This window comes from Paramormyrops kingsleyae, chromosome 7, assembly GCF_048594095.1.
Source record: "Paramormyrops kingsleyae isolate MSU_618 chromosome 7, PKINGS_0.4, whole genome shotgun sequence".
NCBI lineage: Eukaryota > Metazoa > Chordata > Actinopteri > Osteoglossiformes > Mormyridae > Paramormyrops > Paramormyrops kingsleyae.
The window spans coordinates 34,984,036-34,997,863 of record NC_132803.1 but is presented as its reverse complement, the minus strand read 5'-3'; the positions used below and the strand labels follow the sequence as shown (position 1 = coordinate 34,997,863).

At 47.0% G+C, this 13,828-nt stretch overlaps 1 protein-coding gene across 1 annotated transcript in view; it reads right to left on the bottom strand.

Annotated features, from left to right (window-relative positions):
- tex15 (testis expressed 15, meiosis and synapsis associated) overlaps positions 1-9,872 on the bottom strand; it is a 30,592-nt gene extending 20,720 nt beyond the window's left edge. The window contains exons 1-2 of the mRNA XM_072714851.1: positions 9,734-9,872; positions 9,075-9,127 (exon numbers count right to left, since the gene is read on the bottom strand). The gene's annotated coding sequence lies outside the window, so the exon portion shown is untranslated. The remainder of the gene's footprint in view (positions 1-9,074; positions 9,128-9,733) is intronic.
- Positions 9,873-13,828: the final 3,956 nt, after the last annotated feature.

The window sequence follows — 13,828 nt, the reverse complement described above, 5'->3', positions numbered from 1 at the left end:
TCTCTGAAATGTTTGCATAGTTCACTAAAAACATTGCAAATGTATTGGTTTTATAACAAAAATAATTACTTTATTCACTTGTTTACCAAATATATATCGCATTACAAACAACCAATAGTTTTAATAAGTAAAACATTCAAGTAGTAATAAATTGAAACCCAAATTATAGTTATAAAAGAGCTGTTCTGAGTTAAAAAGTTAATTGAGAAGCAGTCTCATTGGGCACTTTTTAAATAGTGACACCTTTGCAATGACATAAGATGTGTGTTTAGTATCCTTTTGGGAGCCAGTGACTATTCTTTATTAATTGCAATTAATAGCAACAGGGCAAGAACAGAACTGAATGAGTCACTCTATACATGATGCCATAATAACAATTATAATTATATAGTATTGTAATGTTTGATATCTATGTATATTGAAGCTATTAAGGGGTGTTAGGATATTAAAGCATACTTCCATGCTATGAATGTATCATGAATGCATCATGAAGGTCCCCTGAATGTTTTATGAATGCATTATTTTTATTTATTGGATTTATTGAGCAAGGACAGCACAAAAGACAATGTTACACGTGAAAACAATGCAACCGTTGTTTTGTACAAAGGTTTTCTAGCCAAAGGCTAATTTGCAAACCTAGTCCTTGGTTGGACTTTTAAGAACAGACAATAACAGCAATTATCAAGTGACACACACACGCACACACATACATACACACACACACACACACTCAAGAAATTAGTATAAATTAAGTAATATAAAACATCAGTGGTCATAGATTTGTTTTTGTTTCAGCCATTTTTTCACCTGGGAGTTAAAGACCCTAACATTTGTTAACAGTTTTATTGCTGATGGTAAATTATTCCAAATATAATTATTTATATTATTATAAAGGCCTTAAGAAGGTGTAGTTTATGTAAAGCATTACCAAAGAGAATGTCTGTGTGGAAGACGTGCAGATATGTTAAACGTTATTAGTCAATGGACTTTTGTTGCAAAACCAATAAATTTGCAACATTTTTACTGAATTAAGCAAAGGTCCCAAGACCTTTTGTGAGCACTGTATGTTCCTCCACCAGTCAGGTGTACTGCCTGGGTAGGTCAGGTCAGGCAGCTACAGGGTTTGCAATATTCCGCTCCTGCACAAGACTTGAATATTCTTTTCCAGTGGTGGGATCAATAGTCCATTTAACCAAGGAATAGCAGGCTTGACAAACTGTCCTATATCTTTTAATTGCTAATTGGAATCTTTTCAAACTGAGACGTTGGGAGCCTTCTTTGGTCTCATAAAAAGTGAATGTTACCAAGCAGACCGATCTTAGATCCTGCAATCTGTGTCGCCACAACAATTAGTGACATTTCTGGAGAGGTGCGTCCCCAATCTGACCTAACTCCTTATAATTATCATCTAAGTCATCAGGCAATGGAATCACCAAGTATGGGTGTGAACTTTCGCAAAACACTGCAGTGTATTACATATTTAACATGCGCACAGTAAGCGCATAACTGAGAGTCTTGAAATGCAGTCAGAAAAAGTACCGAAATGTAACCTAATGGTACTCGATCCAAGCAACCCTACTGGTTACAATTTTTCCTGAATCAGTCTGGCAAACATTTCTGTCTAACAATTTTAGGATAGCATGTTATCATTTCAGTTACATTCACTTCATTAGAACCAGCATTCTAGATCCCTTAAACTCTAACTGGTGGGTCCCTCTTACTGTGTTCTAAAACCAGGGACACAGGGTCCCCATGAAAGCTGCCTGCAGACTTTGATTACCTGATCCTAGGATTGATGTCTTAGTCCAAAGACTGACTGCGTGGCGGCGTGGCGACTTGACAATGGTGCAGGCCTGCAGGTTAGTGATCCTGGATGATCTCCAAGTTGTTTTAAAAAATTAAGATGGAGAATATTTTGATTTTTTACTTGGACTAAAAAAACTACAATAATTCTGCTCTGCATACAATCCGCACCTGCCCCCACAGTGCTTGAACAGGGCTCACACACAACAAGAAGTGCGGAAGCAGTGTGCACAGATGAACACATTTTTGAGGCAATGATAGGTCTTTCAGGAGCAGCTGGATTACTGCATAACTCAGGGAAACTATTGTTTAAAACTTCGCAGAACATCTCAAGGTGTCGCTCCCGGGCCTAACTCTGTAAATAAGGGATGATCCCTATCACACAATGTCAAGATTGGGAAGAATAGTGGAACAAAGGAAGGCTTCGTATTAATGCACAAACAAGGTTATTGCTTACTTGTAGCGTGTGTGTGAACAAAGATAACTGTAATAAAAGCAATTTATAGCTCAGATACCCTTAGCATTAAGTAATGTAATTACAGTACTGTGCAAAAGTCTTAGGCAGTCAAAGAAAATGTTTAAAGCTATTCATCTTAGTAGTGATTGTATATTTTCTCAGAGAAAAAAAAAAACAATTTAACATTATAACATATGCAAATTAACAGTAACACAAAAAATAGAGAATTTCATCTGTTTTCCAAAAAGTTACTGGTATCTTGTTGGATGCCTAACTTTGTTTCAGTTCCTAAAACTCTCATCAGGGACACCCCAGTCATTCTATGTATTTATTAAATTTCTCAGTTTGCTTTATCAATTAACTAACTTGATTTGTTAAATAAGTCAATGGTATATTGATTAGTCAAACAACATAGGGTAATGGTCGAGCCAAAAAAATACATGGGTGTATTTTTAGGAGAGGTTCGGAAATGGCTACGCTGACACACGTCAACAGACATAACATCATAGTTTTACACCAACTTGAAGATCGTTTTCTGTGACTGCCTAAGACTTTTGTACAGTACTATATATCATGTAGTCTCTTATATCTGTATATCTGCATTTTGCTGCTTTAATTAACATTCCTCACTTTACATTTTAAGGGTCTTTATATCACAAGGATCTGCTAAATGAATGACTGCAGCGTATATGTCTGTCCTCTTGTCTTCATTCACAGCAGCAGTGTTCTCATGTTCTCCACACCCACGTGTGGGTTTCCTCTGGGTGCTCTGACTTCCTCCCACAGTCCAAAGACATGCAGTAAAGATTTCTCTAAATTGCCTGTACAGTGTGTGGCCCCCCCATCCCTTGCCTGTTCCTCCTAGGATGGGCCCCAAGCACACAATCCCCTTGCAATGCATAAACAGTTTTGGAAACGCATGGACTGTACAGACGTATCGTTGTTCAGTTTCTCTATTGTCTTAAAATGAAGCAAAAGAAGAAGAAAAGGGACACAGTGACCACAAAGCAAGCAAAAGTCAGGAAGTCAGAAAACATTACATCAATTAGAACTTTGTTCTCATGGCAACCATGTATGCAGACCAGTAAAGCATATTATCAACTTGGACAGTGAATTGCAGAATACCTTTTAATGCCTGCAAAAGGCTTGACTTCATTTTCGATATTGCAAATTCTATTTTTTGTTAAAATCTGCTGATATTGCATATTTAATTTATCTAATGATAAGAATAGCACTGCTGCACTCAGCTGAATTAATAGTTACTGAAACAGGATGGACCGATAATTATTTACGTGTGTTTACTTTTTCAGCAGACGCTTTTGCAGACAAGTGAGGTTCAAAGAGCAGGGTCAGCCACTCCCTGGAGCAATTGGGGTTAAGGGCCACAATCAGGGGCCCTGTGATAGAATACCTACTCTAATCACTACAGGTTTCGAACCCACAATTTTCTGACCCTAACCTGCTGAGCTACTCAACTCCCCAAGTTAGCACTCCAATAAACTAAAAATACATCTTATAAATGAACACATGTTAAATAATTCTACATCCTATCAATCTTAATTAATCGGAATACAAAAATATACAATTACACTTTAAGTATCTTAAAATATGTTTTTTCTCCCGCGAGTAAAAGGTTACAGCAATCTTTCATCCACAGGAAGCTTGTGAAAATAATGGCAGAAGGTGCATAAAGCCAGTATCTACTGAGCATAGTGGACACCACTGTTATTGATTAATTACTGTCATTTTAAACCTCAGCAACTTGTCCTACTTGTATGTCTTTGTATATATTGTATGTATACTGTTCACTATTCTGTTATTGCTATCTATTATTCTTCATCATTATGTGTTCTTTAAGTCTGCGGGAAGTACACAGTTTTATTGTATTGGTACAAATGACATTACATGGCAAAATTTAGAATCCTTGCAAATGGGCACTCTATGGCGAGGCTTGTCTGTCAGTCATCATCATATTGCCTGATACTGCCATGTCTGTTTATAGACAGATGTTCTATCATCCCACCTGCATGTCTTTAGACTCCAGGTGAAAACCCTGGTGATACGTTGACCACCAAGCCACCTTATTTTCCACTTGGCTCTTCATTTATCCCATTTATTCCCACTGTGAGGCCATCCCTAGACACCAAAGTTTTAACTGCTGCTCGCTCACAGATAAAGCTCTCTTCCTCAGCAAACCAACTAACAAGAACTTGGACTCTATATTAAACCTAGCAACAATCTAATCATCATATCAATTTAAATATGGAACATCTCTCTGTCTAGGCATTGTTTCCTAAGAAAACCTGGCTATTTGAATTTTTAAGAACATAAGAACCTAAGAAATTTACAAACGAGAGGAGGCCATTCGGCCCATCAAGCTCGTTTGGGGAGAATTTGTTAGCATTCTAGAAGTCATATCTTTTGGATTATTTTTTTTTACCCATGAAGTTTTATAGTACTATTCAGGTTTTGCTCATTAACTTATTGACCACCAAAGTTGCTTGATTGCATGTCTGAGTTTATATGATCACCTTAACTTCTTCTGTTTGCTCAAATTTTTTCATTCTCTGTGACTTAAATGTCTGTACAGACTCACCCAGCTGCTATACGATCTTTTCTTTTCTTCTTGTGGCATGTTGGCTTTCCCCCCTCACACAGATGAGTGCACACCAGGCACTGTCTGCTCTACTGATCCTAACCCACTCTACCATCAAATTCAGTCTTGACAATGCAGGAAAATGTGTCCATTGCAGCATGAAACACATCACTGGTGTTTCTGCAGAGAAGCGTTATCTCTCTCATCTCTCATGCATGTTAGGTTTGTTTAAATGGCCTTGTCAATTCAATGCATTGATTGGTGAAGTGGAATGAATAGGTTTCTGCCTTTTTTGTGCAGTGATTTTGATGTTGTTGACCTTTAGCTTTCTGTTTTGCTCTTCGATTCATAAATATTTTTTTAGGGATGATCTGACATTGGGCTTTGAAAGCATTTTCACATTACAGTAATGGGTGGAATTGCAGGTATTACTGTAAAGTTTTTTAAAAGCTTTTTTCTTAACAGTTCAGGTCTTGTTATGCTTCAGACATTAAATTAGCCACCCTAGGCGTCCCTGAAGGGTCTGTCTTAGGTCCCATTTGATTTATCATCTGCAGATTCCCCTGTGGTTCTGTCATTTGTTAACATGGTTTGCCATTTCATTTATATACAGATGATACCCAAATCTGCCTTAGCACTCAACCTACTGCCATTTATCTGGGTCTGGGTCACCAGGGCAGCAGTCTAAGCAGGAATTCCTAGACCTTCCTCTCCCCAGTCACCTCCTCCAGCTCTTCAGGGGGAATACCAAAGTGTTCTCAGGCCCGCCAAGACATATAATCTCTTCAGTATGTCCTGGGTCTGCCCCTCCTGGTTAAATATGCCTAAGGGAGGTGTTCAGGAGGCATCATAGATAGATGCACAAACAACCTCAACTGGGTCCTTTAGATGCAGAGGAGCAATGGCTCTACTTTGAGTTCCTCCCAAATGTCCAAGCTCCTCACCCTATCTCTATAGCTAAGCTCAGACACTCTGTGAAGGAAACTCATTTCTGTCGCTTCTATCCACGATCTTTTTTTTCAGTCACTACCCAAAGCTCATGACCATAGGTGAGGGTAGGAACGTATATTGACTGATAAATTGATAGCTTTGCATTCTAGCTCACCTTTCTACCCACATAACTGCTGATGCTGTACCAATCCGCCAGTCAATATCCAGTTCCCTACTTCCCTCACTTGTGAACAAGACTGCAAGATACTGGAACTCCTCTGCTTGGGGCAGTAACTCATCCCAAACATGGATAGGGTAAGCCACCCTTTTTCTGGTCAGGAACCATGACCTCAGGCATGGAGGTGCTGATCCTCATCCTAGCCGCTTCACACTCAGCTGCAAAGTGCCCCAATGCGTGTTGCCACATTGACTGGCACCAGCACAGCTGCCTCAAGTACAGAAGTACAAGAAGTTGCCAGAAGTACAAGTTGAAGATCTCTCAGACAGAGGGCTCTGCCTGACACTCCCAGCATACCAACTCTATGCGTTTGGGTCTACCAGGTCTATCCGGCATTTTCCCTCACCATCTATTCCATCTCACCATCAGTTGACAGCTAACTTCTGTCTTCACCTAAATGTCCAAGACATGCAGTTTCAGATCCAAAGATATATTTACAAAACCCATCAGCAAGCTGCAGCCTAGGGTGCTCTAGTGCCAGTTACACTTATGAATGCCTTTATGTTCAGACATGGTTTGTAATTGATAGCATAGAAGATAAATAACAGAGCACCACTCGGGTTCAGATCGGGCAGGCTATTAACACCCTTCCAGGTTTCACTGTCATTACCCATGTGATCATTAAAGTCCCCCAGTAGAACAATGGAGCCCCCGAAGGGAGGGTCTTCCAGCACCCCATCCAAGGTCTCCAAGAAGGTGAGATACTCCAAACTGGCGTTCGGCATGTACGCACAGACAACAGTCAAAGCCCATCCCCGAGTCTAAGTGTGTAATCTCCAACATAATGGTGCTGTACCGGGGGACCACAAGTCAACCCACACCTGCCTGGCACCTCTCACTAAGGGCATATCCAGAATGAAATAGAGTTCAGCCCCCCTCCAAGAGTTTGGTGTTAGAGCCCAAGTCATGTGTTGAAGTGAACCCAACAATATCTATTCCATATCGCTCTACCTCCCACACTAACTCCGGTTCCTTTCCCATTACAGAGGTTACATTGCATGTTCCTACAGCCAGAATAGGTAGCCAACGACTGGTCTGCCAAAGCTCATGCCTTTGACTGCCACCAAATCTCAATCCTTACCCTCATGGCTCCCCCTGCAGGTGGTGGGCCCACAGGAGGGCGAACGCATGTTCTTTCTTCAGATTATGCCTGGCCGAGCATCATGGGTAAAGGTCCGGCCAACAGGCACTTGCCCTGGTCTCCCTAGTCTGGGCGGGGCCACATCTAGGACCAAATTTGCCATGGGATATCCTACTAGGGCCAAGTGTCCCTGACAACATGGCTCCTAAGATCACAAAGGCACACAAACCCCTCCACCATGATAAGGTAGTGATTCATGGAGGGATACAAAACTCAAAAGTCATTATACATTGAATGGGTTCTATTTCTTTAAGTTAATTACATTGTGAAAAGACATAGATACCCTGGTTGGGTTCAAGTCTGGTCTTCATAAGGATCCCCATCTCTCAGATGGCTTTGCAGTCTCTACTTCCAATACAGTTCATAACCTTAGAGTTATTTTTCTTCCCCCAACTCGTATTAACCCCATAACTGAAACATCTTTCATTTACTCAGCATCGACCATCTCCATTCCTCTCCCTATTTTCATGATACAGCAGTCCTGCTCCATTTATTTACTACTGCTCATTTGTATTATTATAGCACTTTTCAAATGGTATTTAGATTCTAAAGTTAATTGTCATATGCAAAGTAAACAAAGTATACACAAATTAAGCACAAATACAAATGAAGGCACTTAAATAAGACAATAAATATGAGTAAAATTATGGCTATATATATACACTCACCTAAAGGATTATTAGGAACACCATACTAATACGGTGTTTCACCCCCTTTCGCCTTCAGAACTGCCTTAATTCTACGTGGCATTGATTTAACAAGGTGCTGAAAGCATTCTTTAGAAATGTTGGCCCATATTGATAGGATAGCATCTTGCAGTTGATGGAGATTTGTGGGATGCACATCCAGGGCACAAAGCTCCCGTTCCACCACATCCCAAAGATGCTCTATTGGGTTGAGATCTGGTGACTGTGGGGGCCATTTTAGTACAGTGAACTCATTGTCATGTTCAAGAAACCAATTTGAAATGATTCGAGCTTTGTGACATGGTGCATTATCCTGCTGGAAGTAGTCATCAGAGGATGGGTACATGGTGGTCATAAAGGGATGGACATGGTCAGAAACAATGCTCAGGTAGGCCGTGGCATTTAAACGATGCCCAATTGGCACTAAGGGGCCTAAAGTGTGCCAAGAAAACATCCCCAACACCATTACACCACCACCACCAGCCTGCACAGTGGTAACAAGGCATGATAGATCCATGTTCTCATTCTGTTCACGCCAAATTCTGACTCTACCATTTGAATGTCTCAACAGAAATCGAGACTCATCAGACCAGGCAACATTTTTCCAGTCTTCAACTGTCCAATTTTGGTGAGCTCATGCAAATTGTAGCCTCTTTTTCCTATTTGTAGTGGAGATGAGTGGTACCCGGTGGGGTCTTCTGCTGTTGTAGCCCATCCGCCTCAAGGTTGTGCATATTGTGGCTTCACAAATGCTTTGCTGCATACCTCGGTCATAACGAGTGGTTATTTCAGTCAAAGTTGCTCTTCTATCAGCTTGAATCAGTCGGCCCATTCTCCTCTGACCTCTAGCATCAACAAGGCATTTTCGCCCACAGGACTGCCACATACTGGATGTTTTTCCCTTTGCACACCATTCTTTGTAAAGCCTAGAAATGGTTGTGCATGAAAATCCCAGTAACTGAGCAGATTGTGAAATACTCAGACCGGCCCGTCTGGCACCAACAACCATGCCACGCTCAAAATTGCTTAAATCACCTTTCTTTCCCATTCTGACATTTAGTTTGGAGTTCAGGAGATTGTCTTGACCAGGACCACACCCCTAAATGCATTGAAGCAACTGCCATGTGATTGGTTGATTAGATAATTGCATTAATGAGAAATTGAACAGGTGTTCCTAATAATCCTTTAGGTGAGTGTATATACACGCACACACACACACTCACCCATCCATTTTCTGAAACTGCTTCTTCTGTTCAGGGTCATGGGGGTCTAGAACCTATGGGTGCAAGACAGGAAACAACCCAGGATAGGGCACCAACCCATCAAAGGGCACACACACACCTATGGGCAATTTGGTAACTCCAATCAGCCCCAGCATGTTTTTGGACTGTGGTGGAGGGGAACCAGAGGATGACACTCCACACACGCGGAACCCTGGCAGGGGTTCAAACCCTGGTCCCAGAGGTGTGAGTTGATAGTGCCAACCATCGCACCACTATGCTGCCAGTGCAATGTAAATATACAATATAGTGCAATGTAGTGCAAATATTGCATTGCAAAGGAGTTGCAGTTATATAAAGAAGCTGCAGTTGATCGTAAATTCAACAGTCCAGTTACTGACTCATACTAGGAAACCCACCCAAATCACTTCTATTCTTCAACAACTACACCAGCTTCCAATCAGAGATGGGTAATTTAGTCCCAGAGAGAAAAAGTTCAACCAACCAGTTGAGTATGAAGAGTACTTAACTGGTTGGTTGAAACAAAATCGTGGTCTGGACTTTTACTCTCCGGACCTGAATTACCCACCTCTGTTTCCCATAACTGTCCCCTTGCAATTCAAACTCCGCCTTCTTGTGGTTGTCACCACGCCCCTTCTTACCTCCTAGACCATCTTCATCCTTATGCACCTGTCCATCTGCTGCTGGTCTTCTTTCTGTGGGAGCTCATCTTTTAGAACCAGAGCCCCAAACTTTGGAATGGTCCATGTCGGCAATGTCACCATTTTACTGGCCTTACTGTATATATTTCAGAGCCAAGCTGAAAAAAGTATTACCTCAGCCAATGACATCATACCGGTTTTAATGACTAAAAATACCCTTACATGCTTTCTCACATCTGCATAATTTCTTGCTATTTTACCCCACTGTCTGTACAGTTCTACAGACTTTTTAGCTTCTTGCCATTATACCCAAATGTACAGTGTTGCTTAACTTTTTCTGCATGTTCTGTGTATTTCACAATTCCTTGGTTCCAAGTTTTTATTCTTCGCAGCTATACACATCACCCAGTCTTTAAAGAAATCTTCCGTAAAGTGGCCTAGAGCTTTAGAAAGGTGCTATTTAAATAGAACTTATTGTTATTGTCACATTTCTGCTCTTCACAACACTGGACAGATACTGTCGTTTGAGCTTTGGAGTTTCAGGAATAGCCATGCACATCAGCTGAGATGCACATTCCCGTCTCCATTGGTGCGGAAAACTTGTGGCATGTAGTGGATTGTTACATGGAGAATTTGTTTAAAATCAAACGTTTCATGCTAACTGTCACGCCCCGCTCCGTCCGCTCCCGATGTGTGCCACGCCCATCTCATTACCTCCTGTTTCGCCCTAATTGTTCCCACCTGTAGCTCGTTCTGTTACCTAGTCTTGTGTATTTAGTCCGAGTCTCAGTCTGTATTCCCTAGATCTGTCATTGTAGTGTCTCGTTGTGGTGTCCGTACCTGTCCGTCCCTCCATTAAAACCCACGTTTCCCTAACTCCTTGCTGCGATTCGCCTGCTTCCTTGTTCGCCTCCCCGCCGGCGTGACAGAATGACAGATCTCTCGGAAGATACGAAGCAGCAGTCCGAGCACCGCCGGCTCGGACTGCTGCAGGACTTCGTATACTGGCATGCCCAGCCCGAGGTACAGCAGGACCCGGTAGCCCTGGAGCTGGCTAGCCGGGGCCGGGACCTGCTCCGGGAGGAGCGCCCGTCAGGGCAGGACTACCCCCTGACCAAAGCCCGGAAGTACCTCCGTCGGCTACAACGCCGGCTCGCCAAGCAAAGGGAGAAGCACCAGGAAGAGACTCCGTCGCTCTTCATAGGAGCCTGCTATCTCCTCCCCGCCTTTGAGGACACCGTTGCTACGAGCCTGGCCGGCTCGCATCCGGAGCGTCTGGGGCCAGGCGGAATTCGCGCCGTACTGGACGGCATTCCCCGGGTTCCCAAAGCCCTGAAAGGGAGGGCGCCCACACGCTCAGCACCCTTCCTGCCGGCTCCGGACCTGCGTGTTCCGGATCTGCCCGCGGCATCACCTGCTGCTGATGCCTCCGCCGATCCGCCCGCGGCTGCGCTGCCTGCTGCCGCCGCCGATCTGCCCGCGGCTGCGCTGCCTGCTGCCGCCGCCGATCTGCCCGCGGCTGCGCTGCCTGCTGCCGCCGCCGATCTGCCCGCGGCTGTGCTGCCTGCAACCCCGCCTGCGGCAGCCGCCGCGATGCCAGCAGCACCGCTCGACTTGCCAGTCCTGCCTGTCTTCTCTGCTGCAGCTGCCGCTGCTCTGCCGGCGGCACCGCCTGCTGCAGCTTCCGCCGCTTCGTCAGCGGCGCCACTCATCCTGCCTGTCTTCCCTGCTGCAGCTGCCGCCGCTCTGCCTGCGGCACCGCCTGCTGCAGCTTCCGCCGCCTTGTCAGCGGCACCTCCTGTTCTGCCTGACCCGTCTGTCCCATTGGACCCGCTTGTCCTGCCTGGCTTACCTACAGTCCCGGTGGCTGGCCGTGTGGAGGCTACGCCCGCCGAGGCGCCCCCTGCTGGCCGCGTGCTGGTGGCGCCCGCCGAGGCGCCCCCTGCTGGCCGCGTGGAGGCTGCGCCCGCCGAGGCGCCCCCTGCTGGCCGCGTGCTGGTGGCGCCCGCCGAGGCGCCCCCTGCTGGCCGCGTGGAGGCTGCGCCCGCCGAGGCGCCCCCTGCTGGCCGCGTGCTGGTGGCGCCCGCCGGGGTGTCCCTCTCTGGCGCGCCCGGAGTGCGCGCCTTTGGGGGGGGGTTCTGCCCCGCGACGGCGCCCCCTGCTGGCCGCGGGAGGGCAACGCCCATCCTGCCGGCACCTGAACTGCCTGTTCTGCCGGCACCGGATCTGCCTGCTGCAGCATCCCACAGGGTCCCGGAACCACAGCCCTGTCTGGAGGAGAGCAGCAGGTTTCGAGTCCTGCAGGAACAGTACTGGCGGGTGGTTGGCGAACCCGCCAGAAAAGACTCCCCGGAGGCAGCTCCGCTCCTGGAGCAACTCCGCAGGGAGTTTGCCAGGGCAGCCCCTGACTCCCCACTCCCACAGCTAGCCGGGGTAGAAGAAACCCTGAGGCAGCTGCTCCGTATGCGGCCTGCTGCCGCCGCTCCTCCTGCGGCGCCTGTCCAGCTGGCCGCCGTTCCCGTCCTGCCCGCGGCCCCGCCTGAGGCCGCCGTTCCAGTCCTGCCCGCGGCCCCACCTGAGGCCGCCGTTCCTGTCTTGCCCGTGACCTCACCTGAGGCCCTGCCTCGACTTCCCCCAGACCTGCTCATTGTCCCCGAGGAGGTCCCACACTGCTTGGCTGCCGCTCCTTCCTCCGGGGAGGAGGAAGGCCTGGAATGGGATCCCTCTGGGATTGCCCTATGGACCTCCATTGAGACTCCCTCTCCCTTACCCCGGCAAGACCGACACCACCCAGGACCCCGCCTGTCAGTGTCCCGTAAGGGACGGGGACACAGGCGTCGGGCCTGGGTCCCGCCCGCCCTGCCCCCTGGCTCGCCCGTTCGGCCCCTAGCTGTGGCTCGGTGGCTGCCTGCGGGTCCTGCGCCTCGGGGTCGGCGGTCGCCGCCGGGTCCCCCCCTGGTTCCTGGGTGCCGGTCCTCGGTCCCGCCTCCGGCTCCCGGTCGGCCGCCTCCGGGCCCCCCTGCTCCGGCTTGGCGTCGGACGGCGCCTTCGCCGGCTCCGGCTGCGCCTCCGCCTGCCGCGGCTTCCCCCTCCTGCCTGCCTTTCCTGGTGTTCCCTCCTGCTCCCTCCTGGTCCCCTCCGTCACTCCCTCGTCCCGTCCCCTTGGTCCCTGGGTGGTCCCCTCCTGCTCCATTCTCCCTCTCCCCTGCGGCCCCTCCGGCCGCTGCCCGTCGCCCGCTTGGGCCTTTTCGTGCTCCCCTTGTTCCTCCTCCCTTTCCGTTCGTCCCGCCTGTTTCTCCTTCTGGTCCCTTTGTCCCTCCTTTTGGCACCCCTGGCCCTTTCGTGTCGCCTGTGGGTGTTCCCCCTGTGTCTCCCTTCTGGGTCTGTCTCTCCGCCTTCCCTGTTCTCTGTCAGGTCCTGTCCTTCGTTTCGTCCCTGTTCGTCTTTTGCGTCTCCGTCCTGTTTCCTGGGTTTGGTTGACGTTCTGTTTTGTCTTTCAGGTCCTGTTCCCTCGTCCCGTCCGTCGCCTCCTCCCTGGCGCGCCCGGTGTGCGCGCCTTTGGGGGGGGGTTATGTCACGCCCCGCTCCGTCCGCTCCCGATGTGTGCCACGCCCATCTCATTACCTCCTGTTTCGCCCTAATTGTTCCCACCTGTAGCTCGTTCTGTTACCTAGTCTTGTGTATTTAGTCCGAGTCTCAGTCTGTATTCCCTAGATCTGTCATTGTAGTGTCTCGTTGTGGTGTCCGTACCTGTCCGTCCCTCCATTAAAACCCACGTTTCCCTAACTCCTTGCTGCGATTCGCCTGCTTCCTTGTTCGCCTCCCCGCCGGCGTGACACTAACATGCAGCAAGGCCATTACAATTCATCATGCGAGTGAGTACTTGTGTGGACAGTGTGCACACTTGCTGTTTCTGAGCACAGGAAATCCCCCTGTTTATGATCACAAAAAAATGTTTCTCATACCTTGTGGTGTGGGTGCTGTAGTGTCTGCAGATTTAACATGAGACAGAATAGTAATGTCATGTGATTGCATTATAACAAATTATAAATCCATATTTTGCACTTACTAACAGTTAAAAGATAATGTATCCTT